Source organism: Cebus imitator, unplaced genomic scaffold (assembly GCF_001604975.1).
Source record: "Cebus imitator isolate Cc_AM_T3 unplaced genomic scaffold, Cebus_imitator-1.0 Scaffold114, whole genome shotgun sequence".
Lineage (NCBI taxonomy): Eukaryota > Metazoa > Chordata > Mammalia > Primates > Cebidae > Cebus > Cebus imitator.
Window position 1 is genome coordinate 4,631,613 of NW_016107429.1, and position 19,229 is coordinate 4,650,841.

The following is a 19,229-nucleotide window of genomic DNA, read 5'->3' on the forward strand; positions in this document are numbered from 1 at the left end:
GAGTTTTAAGGTAACAGAGTGTCCAAGAAAACACAGTGTGAGAGTTTTCATGCACTTGCAAATAGACCCTCTAAATACCTGAGATTTGTGAGTAACGATCAGAAATTTCTGTCTGTGCTGGGCTTCATTATATGTGATACTCTCCTGAAAGTGGACTATGCAGGCTATAGCATTTCAAAAGTACAAAACATTTAAAAATACACAATGTAGGAGGTTAATCATGGTAGCTCATGCCTGTAATCCTAGCACTTTGGGAGGCCGAGGTGGGTGGATCACTTGAGGTCAGGAGTTTGAGACCAGCCTGGGCAACAGGGCGAAACCCCGTCTCCACTAAAAATACAAAAATTAGCTGGGTGTGGTGGTGGGTGCCTGTACACCCAGCTACTGGGGAGCCTGAGGCAGGAGAATCGCTTGATCTTGGGAGGGAGAGATTGCAGTGAGCTGAGATGGTGCCGCATTCTAGCCTGGGAGACAGAGCAAGACACTCGCTCTCTCTCTCCGCCACCCCCCTCCTCCACCCCACACACAATAATGCTTTGAAAAAAGTGTAGTTGAATAATTCACCTGTGTCTTGTTCCCAAAAAGAAAGGTTACAAGAGAAGAGTTCTGTGTCTTGGAAACTTTTGAGGTCTTTCTGAAAAGCTCTTTTTGGACCCATATGAGAACCTAGTACGGGCTATAACTGATAGGTCCCTTCCTTCCTTGGGGGTTCTTCTCTAGACCACCCATTTCTGATGAGGGAAGAAACTTTAATGATAAAAAAATCTGTGCTGAGGCCAATTTGAGTCTCTTTTATTGACATCAAAAGAACTGTGCTTCCTGAGAAACACGAACTGAGAAACGAGAACTTCTGAGTGTCTGGAAGGGAATTCTGAATGTTTTATATTCAGACTCCCATGTCTTGATCTCCCTTATAAATCTTCACCCAAAAAGCAGTTCTTCTAAGTCCAGAATGATTTATTTTTATACTACTTTTACTACTGATAATTTTAAAGTTTTGTGTTTCTAAGAATTGTGAAGTACTTTTATGAATCATACTTTTTCTGATTATTATAAGTTAAGGTTTTTCTTACTCTGTAAAATTTAGGACATTGCAAAGAAGAATCAGATAACAAAGGATGAAACCTAGTGTCTGTGAGCTGCAAGTTCCTCTCCTTGGGAGTTTCACTGAATAATCTGCCTCTAGTATGATGCATGATGTTGTCTTGGCAGTTTATTATTTTAAGGCAGTAGAACATAACACATGGAAAGGGGCTATCTTGATCTATTATATCAAGAATCCACAATTTATAACTCTGTCTATTTGGTAGTAAAAAGACACTCCCTGAGAGCTAGAAGGCTGTGTATATCTGTAGTGATAAGAATGCAGTCCCTTAAAAATATCTTGATATCATTATATTTGTATGAAACCTGTCATTGGGGTGAAAATTCCTTTGTTTATAACTTTATAGTTTACATAAACATATGAAATATGTGTGTTTGTTAATATATATGATTACATTTAATTTCCACATTAGTCCTGTAAATTATGTCAATGCCTGATTCACAGCTGAGGAGCCTGAAGTACAGGGGAAGTTAGCTAACTTAGCTGAAATCACAGAGCAAATGAGTGGCAGAAAAACTCAAATCCAGGTCTGTTGATTAACCATGTTGGCTTATTGTTTTTATTTTGTTTTGCCTTTTCACAGTTGCTTCTCTGAGTATTTATAGTTTGGCAAAAGGCTAACACTATTTATTAATAACTATTTGTAAAATAATTTTGGGAGATGTTTTATACCCAGTTTTAAGGCCATGGCTAAAGGTGAGTTAGCTCTTGTTTGAGAAGGCTGAATCCATACCCTAGCCATTTCTTTCCTGGAGCTCCCATGTGCTTAGGCTGCTATGCACGTGCCCTAATTACCCCAGGGCAAAATACCAAACAACTAGGGCAGTTCTTCGGCCCTGGAGCCTGAGTCCCAGGAATTATTCAAATTAGCCGATCCACAGGAAGCCCTCTTAAGCTGCCTCTCACAGCTCCAGCTTGCTGTTAGCTTCCCCTGCCTAACTTCCTGTGTGGCCCTGCCTGGCAGCCTTCTCTCCTTAGGAGCTGTGAGTAATAAAGAGTTCTGCTTTTTATCTATCTGAGTTTCATCGTGTTGTGTCTTGCCCTCTGAAGAATCTTTGGAGTTTAAATTTGTCTCTAACCTTTTTAGTTAAACTGTGGTATAACTAGAAAAGCTTTCAGCAGGAAGACAAGTGACTGGGTTTCTTCTACAACAGGCTTGGCCGGGCCCTGTGGAGGTCGATTCAACCTCTCTGAACGTCAGCTTCCTTACCTAGAAAATGAACACTAATCCTAAAAGCAATGGTTCCTGATCTGGATTGGAATTCCATAATTTTGTGGTATAAATTGGTGGTGCCAAAGTACAAGAGTACCCAAGGACAAATTGAAAGAGGAGTATTCACCTGGAAGGCAGTGCCTGTGTTCTATAAATGGGAATCTTTTAGTTTGGTTTGTCTACATATAAATCATGATAACATGGTAAAAGATATCATGAAGAAATTCTTGTGTCAAAATGATTTTTTTAAAGCACATGGAACTAGGTCCTAGCTAATAAAACAATAAAGGTCAGCGGCTGCTTGGGGTAGCTCATTATTTTAGCAACAGAAGCTTGTATGTTGTAGGCCTCCAAAAGCCTCCTTTCCAGAATGTAAATTGTGAATTCTGAGATGGTTTGTTAAAGTTCCTTTGAGATTTTTTATTCATACCATCTCTCTTTTCTCTCTCTCTCTTATTTTATTTTATGTAATTTTTTTTTTCTTTTGGTCAGAAACTTCAGAAGCTGCTGAAACTGCAGATTTTGGTGTCATTGACCTGCCTGCCTCTCTGTTTGGTGGTTGATGAATCCTTGGGGAGAGTTTCTGTGAATGGCAGCCTCTAGACACTTGGTTTTTCTGAAAGATAGGCTCTTGATCAGGCCAGCCGGGGCTTAATGATTTATGCCTTTCTACCCAACTCCAGATAAAGTTAGACCACATCCTAAAGCATGCATAGGAGGAAAAGCTATTACTGCACTTTGCTTGTTGGTGATAAATTCTACTAAAAAAAGAAAGTAAAAGAGACACATTATTAAATATCTTTTATTTGAAATGGTTTCCAAATTTTGCAACCCAGGGATGATGATAATAGAATAGGCAGTTTTAAAACACGTAGGTGGGTCTCATCCTCTTCCCACCAGGCTTCCTTTTTATTTACTGTTGAGGGCAGATATTTGTGCAGTATCTGTATTTTAGGACCAGAATGGATGAATAATAGCATTGCTAAAGTTTGGGAGAAGCATATGATTTTTTTTAAACCTTCTATCACTCCTTATCTAAAGACAAATGATTGTATTTAATAACCTAAGTAAAAGATGAATTCAGGATACCTCCTTGGGACTGGAAATAGAATTCAGAGTCTAGGTAATAACTTCCCATCATTCTAGAGCACCTGGTGGATTCTGCTACTTTTATAATTAGTCTTTGAATTGCAGATTCTATAAAATACTTTCTCCTCCATGTCTATACCAATTCTGCCTATCCTTTAAGGCTCAGTACAGGTGAAGAGCCAGCTCCTTCAATGGAACTTTCTCCAACAGAGCAGACCTTGATGCTCTACTTAGATGCCCTCAGCTCCCTTTACCACCTCTGTGTGTTTTCTTGGGTTCAGTGTGCTCTTCCCCCTGACCACAGACACCTGGAACTTTCTTTGAAGGACTTGCACAGGCTACTGCCGCCACTTTATCTACACATCCAGAGAGTCCCACAGAGAGCTGTAGTCCCTAACAGCTTGCTTCCCTGAGAGGACCACGGCCAACGGGCGACTGGTGCAGAAGCTTGGAAGCTCATTTCCTTTGCCCCAGGACAATCTCTGAGATGTTAACTTATACTGCAAACATCCTATGGAGGATCAGGCTGAAGCAATCTTCTGTGAGATGTTGAGATATTACCCTGGCTTGACTTCTTCCCCATTCTGTTCTGGCTTTCCCCATTCCCTTAGCAGTTTATTTTAAGAGCACTTTCATAATGCAAATCCTATCTCAAGGTCTGCTTCAGGGGAAATTGACCAAAACCACAATTTTTCTGGTGTATCATTTCTTTGAATTCTAAGAGCAATTGCTAGTTAGTTGAACACTAGTAACGGGCTGTGCTGTATTGCTCTTTTTTCTCTCTGAGATTTTTCATCTCTCTGATGGTGGCTAGAATCCTATCTAATGTTTACTGTCTTTCCTTTGTTGTTTTGTCTCTCATCTGATTTAAAAAAAAAAAGTCTCTAAGAGCTTTGCAATAAATGTGTAAATAGGATAAAACCAAAGTCAGTGGATATAAAATGAAGTATGAGAATTAAAAAATAAAGGGAATGGGGAAGAGGAAAAACCAACAATTTCAGGCAAGTGAAATCAAGAATCGTATTCAGTTTGTACTTCTTAGCAGCTTGGACAAAGATAGAAACATAATTTCCTAGATAATTTTTAATGTTTAGTAGTACAAAGTTGTTTTAGTTATCTATTGCTGTGTAACAAATTACCCCCAAATTTAACAGCTTGAAACAACAAACACTTATTATCTCTCGCAGTTTCTGAGGGGCAGAAAACGGGGAGCAGCTTAGCTGGGTGGCCCTGGCTCGCTATCTCTCACAAGGTAGCAGTCAAGCTGTTGGCAGCAGCTGCAGTCCCATCAAGGCTTGACTGGGGCTGGATAATCCATTTCCAAGCTCGCTCATGTGGTTGTTGGCAGGCCTCGGTCCCTCGCTGGCTGATGTCCAGAGGCCTCCCTTCCCGCCACAGGTGCCTCTCTACAGGCTGCTGAATGTGCTGGCGACACAGCAGCTGCTTTCCCTGGAGTGGCTTATCTGAGAAAAAGAGAGAAAGCCGAGATGGAAGCTGTGGTCTTGTTATAGCCTACTCTGGGAAACGATAAACTCTGGCTTCTGCTGAGTGTTAAATCTCACAGATCAACCCCAATGCCACGTGGGAGAGGATGCCACGCTGTGCGAATGCCAGGAAGTGGAGATCAGTGGAGGCCATCCTGGAGGAGGACTGCCACAAAAGTATATGGCATAGATTCATTTCTCCTGATAAGATGAAGCTGATAAGAGTGAAAGAGATAATTCAAAGGAGGATCACTTGTACTTTTTTTTGTATGCTCCATTTACTCGTCATATAAAGGGTTCTCAGCAAGTATTTATGGATATTCAACAATCGACTAGCCTTCCAAGTTGTTTTCTTCATAAAGAAGAGTAGGTCAGCTGCAAACATAAAGGATAAAATATAATGTACAGGATACCGTAGTGGATGCTAACGGGTATTTTAAGTCAATGTTCTTTTTAAAAGTGTCATAGCTATGTCATCTCTATAGTTCTAACGCTAACACTCTAAAGCAAGTGCTTAGATTTCTGCAGCAGCTTCTCAATGTACTTTCCCTTTGTCTAGATTCTCTTATGCTATATCTCACTTTCATCATGTCATTGTTGTTTAATGACTCATCACTAATAGAATAAAATCCAATCACCTTGACTTTTCAAAAGCACAACTCATCTATTCAAGTCTCCATTTCATTGCTTCCATCAGGAGCCCTTTACTTTAACCTGGAAGTATTCTCACTGCTTCCCCAATGTCCATGCTAAGGTGTAACTCTTAACTTTTTCTTATTGCTTGCATCCCCTCTGGGAATTTCCTATTCTATTGTTTGGCATCTCCAAGTCCTTGTTGAGTGTTTATAATTTTCACCATGTCTGCCTTAGTACAAGACCTCAGTATTTCTTAGGTGGATTGTTATCTTAACGACTTTTTCAATTCCCAGGTTCCTTCTGCTTCAATCCATCCTCCCTATTTCTCCATTGTTTTTTTTTTACCCGTCACACTGATCGTATAATTTTATTTACAACAAAACACTTTGAGAGCTTGACACTTAGTAGGTAATCAGTAATTGTTAATTGCATGAATAAAATGTCCAGGCAAATTCCCACTCCCATTTTCATGAAGTCTTAACATAATTTCACATCTCACTTTCATCTTTTCCTCTTTTGAAGTCCTGCGATACTTACTGTCTGCATCACTTACTTCGATGTTCTATAATGTGCTTTCTCCTATTATCACTTCACTCTTCTCCCCTCTTTCATTCATCATATATTTGCTCATTCATTTATTCAACACCTGTCTTGATAGCCTACTCTGTGCCACAGATGATGCTAGGTCTTGGGGAAATACAATGCAAACACAGATAAGATTTCTGCTTTCATGGCCTTTGGAGTCTACTTGTAAACAGAGACAATAATTAAATTATCACATCAAGAGAATGTAACTGGGGGAGTGTATCCAGCTCCCAAAGCTTGTAGGTTTTTGGCCTCTCTAACCCCGAAGAATGGGGAAAGGGGCCCCAGTGGCATGGTGAGTTTGCTGTTCGAATAAATATCACGGACTCAAAGAGTTCTGCAGAAGAGTGTTGTATTAGAGAGATGGAAAGAAGACAGCTCCCACACTGCTATGGGAGGGGACCCCAGAGAGGGAATTCCATTCAGGTAGGAGCAGCTGAGGTTTTAACCCTTGAGTTATTCCCTCCCCATTCATGTTCTTGTCCAGCGAGAGGAGTTCTTTCATACTTCCTCTGGAGTGATTGATCTTTGACTCGGATACTGGAATGGCTACTTATTCTACAACCCCGAGTTACAGAGCCCCCTCCTCTCAGATCTTTGGGTGGGAATTTGGGACAAAAGAGCCCCACTTGGCTTTCACTACCTGTCCCATGTTTAGGAAAACCAGACAAAGAGCTTAACATTTGAAACCTCTCTGGTCTCTGGATGGAGGCCTGGAGCCGGCAAATTCCTGAATTTGAAACCCCTCCCCTAGCTGACCCGTGAAGACTGGATAATATATAAAGAAAAAAATTTTAGTTGACTCAGAGTACCATATGGCTGGGGAGTCCTCAGGAAATTTATAATAATGGCAGAAGGTGAAGAGGAAACAAGGGACATCTTACATGGTGGCAGGAGAGAGAAGAGAGAAGCACCAGGCATGTAGCAAACAAGCAGATCTTATGAGAGCTCACTCACTATCGCAAGAATAGCATGGGGGAACCACCCCATGATCCAATCCCCTCCCACCAGTCCCTCCCTCGACACGTGGGAGTTACAATTTGGATTACAGTCCGAGATGAGATTTGTGTGGAGACACAGCCAATCATATCAGAGGGTAAAATTACAGATTGAGGAAAGTGCTATGAAGGAAGAGTACATGGTTGTGTGAAGGCCTGTAATAAAGGAACCAGTCCTAGACCTGGACTTCAGAGACGCTCCTCTGAGGAAGTGCCCTTTGGACTGAAATCTGAACAATGAGTAGAAACCACATAGCAAAGAGGGCTAGGAGGAAGGCGTGAGGGTAAATGAGAGCGTTTTAAGCATTGCAATGGTATGCACAATGACCCTGTGGTGGGAGAAAGATTTAAAAGAAGGTCAGAGTGTTTAGACCCAGAAACAGAAAAAGGACACTAATGGAAACATTGATGAAATCTGAATAATGCACAGAGTTTAGTTACTAAGTAATGTACTAATGTTGGTTTCTAAGTTTTCACAAACATTTCACAGTAATGGAGGATGATAACATTAAGAGAAACTGAACACAGGTGAGGGGTATATGGGAAATATTTATACAATTTTTCTGTACATCTAAAATTCTTCCAAATGTAAATCTATGTTTAAAAAATAAGGTCAGAATGAAAGAAACTCACTGCATGAAAGAAGAATGGGACAAGATAAGGTTGAAGGTTAAGACCAATCCAAGACTTCCAGAGGCTTTGAGCACTATCTTAAGAATGTTGACGTTTATCTTGAAGTAAGGTGTGATGGTTATACATAGTGGATGACACAGCAGGAGCTGCATTTGAAAATATCACTAACCTGGGAGCACTGTACAGAGTGGATTGGAGGGGCATATGGATGGGAAGAGGAGGACAGATCAGACACTCTTGCAGTTTCCAGTCTAGAAATGAGTTAAGGTGGGGACAGACTCTCTTTAGCAAGATACATGTTTATAAACTGCATTTATCTTATCTTTTATTTTATTATTATTTTTTGAGACGATGTCTCACTGTCATCCAGGCAGTGGCATGATCTTGGATGACCGCAACCTCCCCCGCCAGGGTTCAAGTGCTTCTCTTGCCTCAGCCTCCCAAGTAGCTGGGATTACAGGTCTGCACCACTATGCCGGGCTAATTTTTGTATTTTCAGTAGACAGAGGGTTTCACCATGTTGGCCAGGCTGGTCTCAAACTCCTGACCTCAGGTGATCCACTAGCCTCGGCTTCCCAATGTGCTGGGATTACAGGTGTGAGCCACCACGCCCCAGCCCATTTATCTTTTCTTTTTCTTATGTATCTATCATGGAAGTATTTACATATAGCTACATAATATATATTCTTTGAATAAATAAATGAATAGATAAATAGATGAATTAATTAAAAAGGGGTTAGATCAGGCTAAGTAGCCCCTCAAGACAGCAGCCCTTTGGCAGTATTAAGGTGGCTCTGTCCCAAACTCTAGAAGCAGCACTGGTGATTTCAAACAGAAATCAGACTATTTCAGTTTTTCCCTTTGCTTCCAAGAACCCCTTTTCGAGAAATGAGTGATCCTTTGTCTTATTTTTGAAATGCCCAGTATTTGCACAAAGGTTCAGGGCGGAGCACTGGGTAGAAAACAGCGGCTGAAAAGACATTTTGAAAGACAATTTGAAAGTGTTCAGTACCTGGAAATGTGAGAAGCAAGTTAAACTGCAGTGAGCCATCTGCAACATGTCATCGTCTTTAGAGCAAATTCATTCTGCATATTATTTGCATTTTGCCTTTTTGGCAATAGCAGTAATCTTAGCTTTTTAAGGAGCATCTGTAATTAGAGGTTCTTCACCTCCTGGGGGAAAGTGTTCTAATTTTTCGATGGATAAAGGAAGCCTGGGGAAAGGCTGCAGAGTAAGGATGAGGAAAGGGCAGTACCAAGAGTTCTGCTTGTTTAGCTCAGTTGAGTTCCAATGGTTTAAGCAGTAGCAGGTCCGTGTTTTCTGCAAGCCTTTCTCATTTAAAAAGACAATGCTGGCTTTTAAGAACCATCTCTTGGGCTAATGAGTGTGAAGATCATCAGGTGGAGACTGCTGGGTTTCTTTCAACTTAGAGGATGAAGAAAATATGAGTGATTAGCATTCCAAGATTATTTCAGCCAGATGACCCTGAGATCCCAGTTTCTCTCCGAGAATCTTTGTTCTAACATTTGTGCACAGTGTTTAGACAGGGCGATCACCACCCATGCTTGTTTTCTAACACATGACCAATTTTAGCCAATGGAATTTATATCATGGATCTCAGAGGTTAATCTTTTCCCTTTCTTGTCTCCTCTGCTTCCCAGACATGCATTCATTTGACTGGCAGCCTGGAAAATTGAAAAATGCCACAGGGGTTATTAAGGTGGAAATCGTTTCTGCTCTTTGAAGCTCTGCAAGCTAGTTATTGCTGCACCTATAATATCCAGGCATCAGAATAGCACGCATTGTTCTTAACTTGCCTGACACAGGCCCATATCAGTTGTAACACCCAGATAGAATGAAGGGATCTCAAGACATCATTTCTCCACTCGAAATATATCCCTTTAGTCAATTAAAACAGAGTCCCTGAAGTTATTAGAATGTATTCTGTGTCTTTGTGCATACACGTTTGATTTACTTTTGTTCTTATTAAAAGAATAAGCCTAGAGAAAAGGAGAGAAGAGAATCTTCCACAATCCTTATTTTAATAATTGCCTGAGTGCACATTTACTCTACAGAGACTTTCGTGTTTCTCTATTTACTTGGCTCTTTTACACAACGTGTATGACTTACCTGGCCTGGCAGACCATGACCCAGCTTCTGGCCTATCATGTAATCCTGCATTTGGCTTCCTCTGAGCCATGATGGCATGTTGAGTCTGGCTGTAGGATGGGGATATGATTTTAATGGATCGTTTTTTGCAATAAATGGCTCCATGTTATATAAATTGTAATGCACTGTTATGATGTTAATATATAAATATTAAGAAAACCATTGGGAAAAAGTTACTGTGTAACTGAGACAGCCTATTTTCCAATGGTAATAGGTTCTTTATTAATTTTTTTCTCCATAAAAATATTGAGGGAGTTTAATTCACATTAAAAACTTATATATTTTAAAAAATGAAATTATATTACATCCCGACTCAACAGCAGAAAACAGTGCCGCTCCTCAACTAGAAAACCTCTATGCATCATTTAAATAAAGTATAGAGAAGAGAAAAACACCCCAATGCCAAAGTACCCCTTAGTAACAACAACACCAACAAAAACTTCAGAGACGTTTTTCAGGAGAGAGAATACATTTGTTTCTATTTAGCTTTAGGGCAATGATCTTTTTAACCATGCTCCCGCAGGCCGAAGATTCAATATTAGCATGAATGCCTGCTTTTGATAAAGAATAAGACAATGGAATATAATCTACAATAACACAAATCCCTGATCATAAAAGTGAACTTACATTCCTGTCCTGCTTCAAAACTCCCAGGCAGGTTGTTGGCCTCCTGTATTGCTATATCAATCAGGGTCCCAGCAGGAAACGGAATTCATTCCGGATGGTTCAGATAAGACTTTAATAAAAGTAGTTACAGGGACATGGGTTGGAATCAAACAGAGGATGGTGGGGTGCTCTATCCAGGGACTGAAAGCAGGCAGCCGTTAAGTCACCTAGGACTCGGGCTGAGCAGAGGAAATAGTGTACTGGAACCCAGTGAGCCCTGGGACTGCAGGGAATGCAACTGTCTTAGTGGGTGGACATAGTTACTGCCAGAGATGTGATTTCAAAACAATGAGTGGGGATGAAATACCCTGTCACTGCTCCTCCTGTCATCCATCTCTCACTGGTGCCTCTGTTGGCCAACCCCACCCAGAAGGCAGTCAATGAGGGAGTCCATAAAGTATAATTTTTAGTGGGCACTTCCTGAGATGAAATGGGGAAGGGGATGAAAAGTGAAAAATATCCAGAACAGTTGGTTTTCAGATCACTAAAGAGTTAGCATTATTGGTGTCTAAAGAACGAAATTACTATAATGGGATTATATTTTTTAACCCCTCATGAGAAAGAGCTAGAAGTTCTATATTTTATTTTATAGAAGAGGGGGATTTAAAAATGACTATTAGCAGGGTTTTCTTTTTGCTGGGCAAAAATGTTCAAAACTTTACCTAATAGTCTAATACTCCTGTAGGAAATTACAGTTTCCAAAGGGCTTTGCACTGATAGTAACTCATTGAACCCCAACTGAAGCCCCAAGTGGGAGGTATTATCTTACTCACTTTATGGATGAGGAGCCTGAGGGTCAGAGCCTCAAACAACTTTCTCACTATCCATAGTTAGAGCTAAGCAGTATGGATATGCAAACTTAGGTCTGGCTTGAGACCGCAGGTTCTTTATATCACACTACTATGCCATTTTCAAAATACTAATGTCACACACTTTTGATAGCATATACGCTGAAAGAGGAACAGAACTGTCTATACTCTACAGAAAATTGCATTTGCAGGGAAAGTAGAGTCTCTGTATCAGGTAAGCTCAGTAAAGAAGCAAAGAACTGTCTAAAGCATCAAGCAGTCCAGTGGAATGAAATGATTCAGGAAGTGAGGCAAAGAAAACATTTGGGAGCAGAGACTGGAAAGGGACTCCCAGGAAACCATAAGAAGCAAGGAGGATCCTTTTATGAGGGGTGTACGTGCCTGAGAATGGTTGGGAAGAGACTATTAAGACTGTAAAGCGAGGTTTCTCAAGAGTTAAGGAGAAGGCTACAATATTTCTCAAAGTATTGTTCATGGACCACTTGCTTCAGAATCACCAGGGTTACTTATTTCAAAGGTCAATCCTGGATCCCCCTCTGACTTACAGAGTTGGAATCTGTATGAAGAGAACTCTGCAGTTTGGCATTTTGACATGTTCTCTCCATTAGCCCCTGCTCTCCCCACGACCCCCACCACACACACACACATACACAGAGGTTGAGAGCTGCTGACAGTGCATTTGGGCGGCTTGACTTAAAAGAGCTCTGCAACAGTACAATAAATATTTGGATACAGCTCAGTTTTCTGGCATGGCTGAACATAAGCCATCTGACTACCCATCGATCATCCCAACTTCTGTTTCTTTGCTTCAATCATAGTTTTTGAATAATCTTTTGAAAATATATTTTCTAATTTTATGCTTTAATAAACAAGGTATATTAAACACAATTGACTTTTCAGATTCTTATAGTGCCTTGAGTTAAATATTTTAAACGTCAATTGTGGTAAACATTAAAGATGTGAATGTAGTAAGTTGGGGAATTGGGTTAAACTGCACGGATGCTATGATTGCTTTTCAAAAAGAATCCCTAATATCAGCCTGTTTTCTTATTATGTAATCTCATTTTCATAAAAGAAGTCTGAAGAATGGGCAACTGCAATACCTCAAAGGGGAGATAATATGGCTACCTTTTCTTTTTATTTTGCAAAATTAATGACAGCAGATGCAGTCATCTGCAGGATGTTTTCCAAACAACACTAAGAGCTTCTTTTCTGTTTTTGTCATCATCCCTTTGCAGCATTCAAAACATTAGGTATTGTTGCAGCATCAAAAACACAGTATCTCACTTCACCTTCCTTTGTTTGCTTTAAGACTCTTTTCGAATGTCAGATATTTGGGGTAAGAGTGTTTATGGTGTGGAACAGAATGTTGATTATCATTGCTTTAACCAAAGGTCGAGTTGGTCATTTGGAACATTATTTTGTAGAGGATGGATGTGCTACCTTTACCACCGTAACTTTTTGTTTTTCAGTTGAAACCCTATAATCTGAGTCATTGTTCAAACAAACAGTACTTCAAATACTGTTCATTAACAGTTTTAAAACAGTAACCAAGGCTGCCTGTAATTGAACTGTGAATTTGATTTACCTTGCTGATTTATAGAGAGGTGCAGACACTTTGTGATGAGTACTCAGGTTAAGTTTGAGTCAATGGTAGAATTTTTCTTTGCTTATTGTGATTCAGAATGGCAAACATATTGTTTGTTTCCTTAAATGAAGGTAGAATTATTGATTAACCACAAAACAATACATATTGGTTGATTTCTTCCCCCACATTAATAGGTTACCTTTTGGCTGAGTCTATAAGCTTTGAGTTATTTTCCAGTAATGGCCATGAGTTTGAGTTGACTTATTTACACTAGGGAGTAGTTTCTGTTGGATCAACATCCGCAGTTTTGATCTGATTGGCCTGAGTTGAAGCTACAACCTATAGTCATGAAACAAACCAAAATAAACAGCTTATTTTAGAATTGACTCAAGAGTATGACCTCCCGTGGAACATGCTGTATACCAGAGTTCACTAATATTAACCTAATGGCTGTTTTAAAAATTAAAGTCTTTATCTTTGGGGGACTTTTCCAGAAAATCCAGCAATTACTTTTTCAAATATCCATTATTTCTTCAGGGACATATTTTATAAGAAACAGAAGAAAATATAAGCATTAGATATTTTGGTGTATATAAATTACTACAGCAATCTCTGAAGTATTTTCCCGTAAGTTCTTATCAAAGAAATTTAAGGCAAACAATTGGAAAGTGAGAATTAAATGTGATCATCTTTCTTAGAGAAGTGTGTTCACAGTGCCAAATAATCAATTTTATTGAATTTCCCTTCCCCCCACCGCCACAGAAGTGACCAGTTATTTTGTTTTCTAGCAGTGCCACCCAGATCTATTCCAGAAAACTCTGTTTTTGTTTATTTGACACGGAATCTCGCTCTGTTGCCCAGACTGGAGTGTAATGGCACAATCTTGGCTCACTGCAACTTCCGCCTCCTGGGTTCAAGTGATTCTCCTGCCTCAGCCCCCTGAATAGCTGGAATTACAGGCACGCACCATCATGCCCTGCTAATTTTTGTATTTTTGTAGAGGCGGGGTTTCACCGTGTTGGCTAGGCTGGTCTCAAAATCCTGATCCTACCACCTTGGCCCCCCCAAAGTACTGGGATTATAGGCATGAGCCACTGCCCCCTGACACAGAGAGCTCTTTCTAAACAGAGAGCTTAGCAGGTCTATCCTTCTGAACTAGCCCATTATATTTAAGAAAGCACTTTCATAAGACCTGACTTTGACTTAGGTATTATTTATTCTTGGACTGGTATAAAAAAAATCCATCAGCTTTATTTTTAAGGTTTAATTACATATATACATGAGTGTATGTCACTGCTCATACCTAATTTTCTTTGTATTCTGTTATGCTATGACTAGAAAGCAGATATTTATTATAAATTATATTTCTTTTAATATGTGACTAAGTAAATATATGGGATTGAATTATTGCTTTTTTGAACTTCTGCCTAAAACATTAAACTATACTAATATCAACTCTGCAGAATCTGTTTAAAAATAGGGGCAACTGGGGTGCAGTATTTCATGTCTGAAGGCTAAAGCTTTCATTTCGAAAGGAAGCTGGGAGGTCGGAACAACTGAAAGACTCTAAATGCATCATGTCTAAAAAAGCCAAAAGACAAGCACAAGCTATAAAAATTTCCTGTCATATTCATTTCTTCTTTCTATCTATACAGCAAGAGTACTGTCAAGCTTTTTGATTTTTTTCAAAACTCTTGGCTGAACATTTTGTTCTCAAATTATTAAATTTTTTTTTATTGCATACAGAGTGTATATTCTTAATTTGGTCATACTGAGGTAGGACGCAGGACTCGACTCTGGAGGCGGGACTCGGACACTGGACCAAATCGAAAACAAGCTAAAACAGGGCTGGAGTGGAGGCAGCTTTCCATAAGACACACCCGTCGCTGTGCCATGTCAGTTTACTATTGCCAGTGGAACACCCAGAAGTTACAGCCCCTTTCCATGGCAAAAACTTAACAACCTAGAAGTTACCCTGCTTTTCCTAGCTAGAAATTTCTATATAATGCACCCTTTAATTTGCATGTCATTACTGTAGAACTGCCTCTGAGCTGCCACTCTGGGCACACTGCCTGTGGGGTAGCCCTGCTCTGCAGGGAGCAGCACCTCTGCTGCTGCTGGACACTGCTGCTTCAATCTAGAGGCCGGGCATGGTGACTCATGCCTGTAATCCCAGCACTTTGGGAGGCCGAGGCAGGTAGATCACGAGGCCAGAAGTTCAAGACTAGCCTGGCCAACATGGCAAAACCTTGTCTGTACTAAAAATACAGAAATTAGCTGGGCGTGGTAGTGAGCACCTGTAATCCCAACTACTGGGAAGGCTGAGGCAGGAGTATCATTTGAACCCGGGAGGCAGAGGTTGCAGTGAGATGAGATCATGTCATTGCACTCTAGCCTGGGCAACAAGAGCAAGACTCCATCTCAAAAAAAAAAAAAAAAAAATAGTTGCTATCTAACACCTCCTACTCGCCCTTGAATTCTTTCCTGGTTGAAGCCAAGAACCAACCATCCTGGGCTGAGCCCCAGTTTTGGAGCTTGCCTACCCTACATCCATGCCCTGAAATTAAATAAAATTACAGTCCAAGTTATCTTTCTCCCAAAGTTATCTTTACTTGCACTATTGCAGAACAGAACAACAATAAAGAACTGCTGATTTCCATCCCCTTAGTTGACAGTCATTGCTATTTTTCTTCTGTTTACCATTTGAAATTTTGGCATTATTCCCTCTGTATTGATATAAAACAGAAAAGTTTGACGTGACAAGACACTGAAACTATTTATATATTTCTTTCCTTGTGGTTGAAAACACACACAGGTCTCTGCATTCTAAAGTGGTGGTTTAAACTGAGGGTGGTATTGCTGCATTTCTCCCTACAGTCCAGGAAATTGGGCAAAGGCTGGAGACATTTTTTTACTGTCATGCCTCGGGGACTGGAGGAGTTACTGGTACCCATTAGGTAGAGGCTGGGGATGCAGCTAAATATGTGCCATGCACAGGAGCCCCCACACCAATTATCTGGCACAAAATGTCAGTGGAGCCAAGGTGGAGAAGCTGTTCTAAAATAACCCCTCCAAAACCTCACTCAACCCTTCTGGGCATTCTCAATGGGACTTATTTCAATCTGACAGATTGCTCCACTCCACTATTGGGAGTACCATGGTCTTGTGAAATTCAAAGGCCTTTAAAAATTTTTTGCAAGTTTATCTCCTTGAGTTACGGAGCATTTGATCCTTCTGGTGCATGCATATATATATATATATATATATATATATACAATGCATTATATATATATATATATATATATATATATACAATGCATTATATATATATAAAATTATATATATGCATTATATATATATAATTATATATATATGCATTATATATATATAAAATTATATATATATAATTTTATATATAATTTATATATATATAAAATTATATATATATATATATATAAATTTTTTTTTCCTGATGTTATACCTCCCTCACCACTCCATTTTTATGGTCTTTTGTGTCTCCCCTTCATCTTTACATTCCCTAAACAATTTTTTTAAGAAAATTTTTAAAACTTTTTCTTTTTAGATATGGGATCTTGCTTTGTCACCCAGGCTGGAGTGCAGTGGTGCAATCATATCTCACTACTTTCTTAAACTCCTGGACTCATGGAATCCCCTGCTTCACCCTCCAAAGTAGCTAGTACTACAGGTGCATGCCACCATGTCTGGCTAATTATAAAACATTTTTTTTTTAAGAGACTGAGTCTTGCCAGCTTGCCAACACTTGTCTGGGCTCAAGCAGTCCTCCCGCCTTGGCCTCCCAAAGTGTAAGGATTACAGGTGTGAGCCACTAACAGTTCTAATCTCCGATGTCCTTCCATCATTCCCCATGTGCTCAAACACTCCTGACTCTATTATAAATATGTGCTGTTTATCAGGTAGTGCTGAGCCTGGATTGCCCTGTTTGGGGCAGAGAGAGGCCTGGAAATTGTTCTGCTGACTCTGTTTTCTTAAGCTTACTTTGGGGTCATGTTGGGAGTATCTGGTCCTGGGCCATGGGGTTGTCACTGTGTGGAGAGTGTGCTGCTAACAGAGGGCTCACATCACTGATGTTGGCTCTTCTCCATAGAGCACCAGCCACATGTCAGGCCCTGTGTGAGGTGCTTCTCACGTATTATCTCTACAGGGTAGCCATTATTGTTATTATTTTCGAGACGGAGTCTTGCTCTGTTGCCCAGGCTGGAATGCAGTGGCACATTCTTGGTTCACTGCAACCTCCGCCTCCCAGGTTCAAGCAATTCTGCCTCCACCTCCTGAGTAGCTGGGATTACAGGCCTGTGCCACCATGCCCGGCTAATTTTTGTAGTTTAGTAGAGACAGGGTTTCACCATGTTGGTCAGACTGGTTTCGAACTACTGACCTTGTGATCTGCCCGCCTAGCCTCCCTAAGTGCTCAGGTTACTGGTGTGAGCCATCACGCCCGGCCACGGTGGCCATTATTAACCCTGCTATGCATAAGAGGAAAGGGAGGCCCAGCAAGTCATCCACGGACACTGGCTAGCAATGTGTAGAACTAGGAGTAGTACTCAGGACACTTTGATTTAAAACCCTCACTCTTTCCACAGGATGATGTTGTCTCTGAGGGCTGCAAGTAGTTAGGGACATCTCAACACACCTAGGTATGTTTTAGAGCTTGGGGAAACCATGGAAAGGCTTTTAGATGACCAGAATGGCTTGAATCAAATTGACCTGGTATTTTCAAGGTTGGAAAATATTTCATTGCTTATTACTCTCTCTCTCTTTTTTATGGCCAGAGGAGACTTGGTTTCATTCACATATTCAGTTGCTAACAATTCAGTAATTATGCTAGTTGCTGGGATCTTTGGCACGTCATGTAGAATTCTCGAGTCAGGGCAGCATCCCCCCGCTTTGCAGCCTGACTGGCGTGGCTTGATACCACACAGCTCCTCTGTGACTCAGTCTTTCTCAGTCATCTGACTTGACTTCTCTAACCCTCAAACTATTCCCCTTTCAGATAGGATAGTGACACTTCAAATCACAGTTTTGCCAGGAGGCTCAAAAGACCCCATGCACAAAGACTTCGCTGACATGAAGTAAACAGAGATGAAAACTCCCTTCATTTTCCTCTTCATTAAAGGAAACAGGGACATGGTACCAGGGTGTCCAGCGTGGTGTGACTGCGAACAAATAAAACATCCACAAACAAGACAAAGTGCCTTAGCACTACATAAAGCAGATGTCACTTATTTGGTAACAGAGCAGAGAAGAAGTAGGGTGAAATGTGGAACATCGGTGGGAGATTCTTTAGGCAAATACAGTGTATTCTTATAACCCATTTTTGTAGTTTTGCTCTGGTGAAAGTGGCTTCTATTTCCATGCTTAACCTGTGTTGGAGAATTCCTGTGTGCGGCGTGGCAAATTACTGCCATATCCTGTTTCAGAGATGGCTGCTCTTTTGTCACAAGTGGAAATTTTCTAGTGCATAAAAGTATGAAAGTTTATTTTAAAGGTGTGAATGTTTTTGTAAACAAGATATTCTAGACATCATTTCTATCTACAATTTACTTTTGTGCTGTGCTGTGTGTGTGTGTGTGTGTGTGTGTGTGTGTGTGTGTGTGCGTGCGCGCGCGCGCGCGCACGCAAGCTTTGGAAAAGTCTTTCAAAATCCCATGCACGTAGTTTCAGTCCCTCAAGCGAATCTCACCATCACCTGTACTTTCTCACATTCATCTGTCCCCTGGCACACACAGTCCCTTGGCAGACTCTTGGTCTTCCCCATCTCTTTCTGCCAGCTAGTCAGGGCTCCAGAAAGGCTTTCACTTTTCCTAATAAAGGGAGCCCATTTCTTCTTTTACTCCCCCTTTTGTTCGCTCCCCTCTTTTTTTTATTTTGTTCTTTTTTTTTTTTCTAAGCCTTAATCAAAGTTATGATGACTGGAGCTGCAGCATCCATCTTGTGATTAAGAGAGAGAACCAAGACAATCACAGGAACTTCTGGCTCTTGTCTTTGAGACTGCAGACCTAACACCAGTGGCTGATCTCCAGACTTCCTGTTAGAGACAAAGAAATGTCCAGTCAGTCAATTCTTCTGTTCCTTCTAGCTCCCTACATTCTGATATGGTTCCATTCGCTGGTGAATTTTCATAGATCCTCTCCATCAATTCATTTTCTGCTCAAAACTCATCTTTTTGAGGAAGGCATAAATGATAGAACCCTTATTGTCATCTGGAGTATAG

At 40.5% G+C, this 19,229-nt stretch overlaps 1 long non-coding RNA gene across 1 annotated transcript; it reads right to left on the reverse strand.

Annotated features, from left to right (window-relative positions):
* Window positions 1-4,059: 4,059 nt before the first annotated feature.
* LOC108311370 lies at window positions 4,060-10,706 on the reverse strand. The gene is made up of 3 exons (XR_001828166.2): window positions 10,541-10,706; window positions 9,875-9,963; window positions 4,060-4,870 (listed from the first exon to the last, which is right to left on the reverse strand). It is a non-coding gene; the product is annotated as an uncharacterized LOC108311370 (long non-coding RNA).
* Between the last annotated feature and the right edge of the window lie 8,523 nt (window positions 10,707-19,229).